Consider the following 3149-nt stretch of genomic DNA (forward strand, 5'->3'; position numbering starts at 1 on the left):
GTTTTTGTTCAATCTGTTATCTAGTATTAGATTTCTAAGGTTTGAGTTGAATTCAGACACATCAGTGTTAGGAATTCTATAGACTGCACCCACAGACAGGACAGACTCGGCACCCTTGACTTTGAAACTGGCGAAGATATTCTCCCCACAGCAGTCTCTAGTTCTAATTATTTTTAAGCATGTTCTTATATATATATATATATATATATATATATATATATATATATATATATATATATATATATGTCGTACCTAGTAGCCAGAACGCACTTCTCAGCCTACTATGCAAGGCCCGATTTGCCTAATAAGCCAAGTTTTCATGAATTAATTGTTTTTCGACTACCTAACCTACATAACCTAACCTAACTTTTTCGACTACCTAACCTAACCTAACCTAACTTATAAAGATAGGTTAGGTTAGGTAGGGTTGGTTAGGTTCGGTCATATATCTACGTTAAGTTTAACTCCAATAAAATATAATTGACCTCATACATAATGAAATGGGTAGCTTTATCATTTCATAAGAAAAAAATAAGAGAAAATATATTAATTCAGGAAAACTTGGCTTATTAGGCAAATCGGGCCTTGCATATTAGGGTGAGAAGTGCGTTCTGGCTACTAGGTACGACATATATATATATATATATATATATATATATATATATATATATATATATATATATATTGTTAAATATGACCGAAAGGGTAAGATTAATTATTCTAACACGAATCTTCTCAATGTTTCTTGTTTTTCTTCATTGTCGAGGGAAGTTGAAAAATTAACTCTCCAAAGTTCATTTTCCCACTTTCATTTTGGTCTGATGCCCAAGGATACGTTTTGCATGGTCACTCTTTACATTCTCCAAAACAAGTTTAACTTGTTTAGCACTATCTTATATTCTTTATGGGTTAGGTGGTAAAGAACAAGTGGATGAATCCCATAACATAGGGAATATTGATTGGATATTAAATGTATCAACATGAGGCAGCTTATGTTCTTGTGGCTGCTTGAGTTTAGGTCCTAAGGCAGGGTCATTGGATCCTGTCTCTGCATTGGCTCGGGGTCTTGAAGGGGGGTAAAATGTTATTGAATGTGTTAACTGGTTGTTCATTGCAATCAACAATCAGTTGATACATAATTACATTCTATCCACATAATTACATTCTGACGCCGTTCGTGACCCCGTTCGCCTATCTACTCTCCCATATCTAGCTTGCTGATGCCGCCACTTCAAGACTCTCGCTCATTGGTTGCAACCTCACAACTCCACCCAATCATGTCTCTTGTTGTACACTCCCTAGACCAGTGTCACCGCATCAAGCGGGAACGTGTCCTCTGCTAGCAACGTCCGGCACCATCTTGTTTAGCTTCTTCCTTGCAGCCAATTCATTAGAACCAAATTTACAATAAAATTATGCCCCTTGCACTCTCCTCCATAACTCAAAAATTCTTTGGCCCGTCTAGTATCTCATTAGGGTGGGAATAAATGACTCATGATGTAGGAAAGGACCGAATTTAGACGGCGATCAAAACGCAAATGTACATTAATAGTATTAGTATTGCTGTTTTATGAATAAAGGTCAGTTAAGCATGGTATATGATGGGCAGCTTAGTGACAGGAAATGCAATTTGTCCTCTGGGAAGAAATCCCTTCCCTGTAATGGATTCAGAATCACTACATATAATCAGCTTAAATTACATTCTCTAGAAAGGCGAAGAATTAGGAGTGACATATATGGTAGAGGGGAATATAACATAACAAAGGGGACATTAATAGGGTATTAAAAGTAACAACACAAGACAGAACTCGAAACAAAGTGTAAAAATTGGAAAAAATTAAATTTAGGAAAGAACTGCATGGGTAAATACACTGGGTTTGTACCTCTAGGTTCATGTAGGCAATATTACAGAGTTCCAAATAACTCCCATTCATGCAGTTAATATTTATGTTATGTTTATGTTTTTTATGTTAAAATGTTTTGGTTGATTTGTTTGTATATTTTCATAAGTAAAGCATGCTTACCGTCTTATTCCAAGTTCTATGATAACTTTACAAGGTTTAAAACATAAAGTCCAATATAATATTCTGGTTTTCATACAGGAATTATACATTAATATTACATCATAATAATGTAATGATGTGTAAATAACGTTATATTGACGTCATATAAATGTTATATTTATGTTATAAGAACGTTAATTGGATAGGTTTACATAAATTAAACAAAAAAAATGTTGACTGAAAATTGTTTATTCTTATATATAAAGCATGAAAACATTATATTTCCATAGCATTCACTATTATTTTTAAATTTTTACATAAATCTTGAAAAACTGTTTCTCAAGAATATACGTTTTTTAGTTATCTCTAAAGGTTTTGAGAACGTCAGAAGTACGTATTTAGGTCAATAGTTAGCGAATTACCTTTGTGGCACCATTTAAAAACGTTAACAAACGTTTTGTGTTTGCTGGGTAATTAGTGCGGTTATCTACTCTATCCATGGTTAGGTTAATTTAAGGTTACTTTAGGTTAAGGTTTGGTTAGGTTAGGTTAGGGTTACTTTAGGTTAAGGTTTGGTTAGGTTAGGTTAGGGTTACTTTAGGTTAAGGTTTGGTTAGGTTAGGTTAGGTTTCATTATGTTTGCTTATGTTAATACAGTGTAATATTGCCCAAAATATGAAATGCGGAATTCAAAAACTATTCAAGTGTACCGTTCAATTTCGTTTACAGAAAAACAAATTCTTCAGACTGTTTTAAAGAGAATGTATTCTGCATATAGATTTTATATTTTAAACCAACTATTTGGTATGCAGTAAAGTTCAAACTTGGGAATAATCTCTATTTAGTACAAAGATTCACTTGTCAGTTTACAAGTAGACTATTACTGGAATTGTAATATGCTTTCAGACCATCACAAATACCTAGATAATTATCATTGAGCTATATAGAGAATGCTGTGAAAATGTAGGAAGAGGGTGTGGAGACGGTGAGTTTAGCGACGACCGGAGCAAGAGCATTCTAGCAGGGATTAGACCTTAAGGAAACGTACAGAAATAGAAGGTGATCGCCTGCATTGTTCAACACAGATTGTTACAGCACGCCAGCCTCTCCACTAATGTCTCCTTCTGAACGTTATGATCCCCAACA

Source organism: Procambarus clarkii, chromosome 23, assembly GCF_040958095.1.
Source record: "Procambarus clarkii isolate CNS0578487 chromosome 23, FALCON_Pclarkii_2.0, whole genome shotgun sequence".
Classification (NCBI taxonomy): domain Eukaryota; kingdom Metazoa; phylum Arthropoda; class Malacostraca; order Decapoda; family Cambaridae; genus Procambarus; species Procambarus clarkii.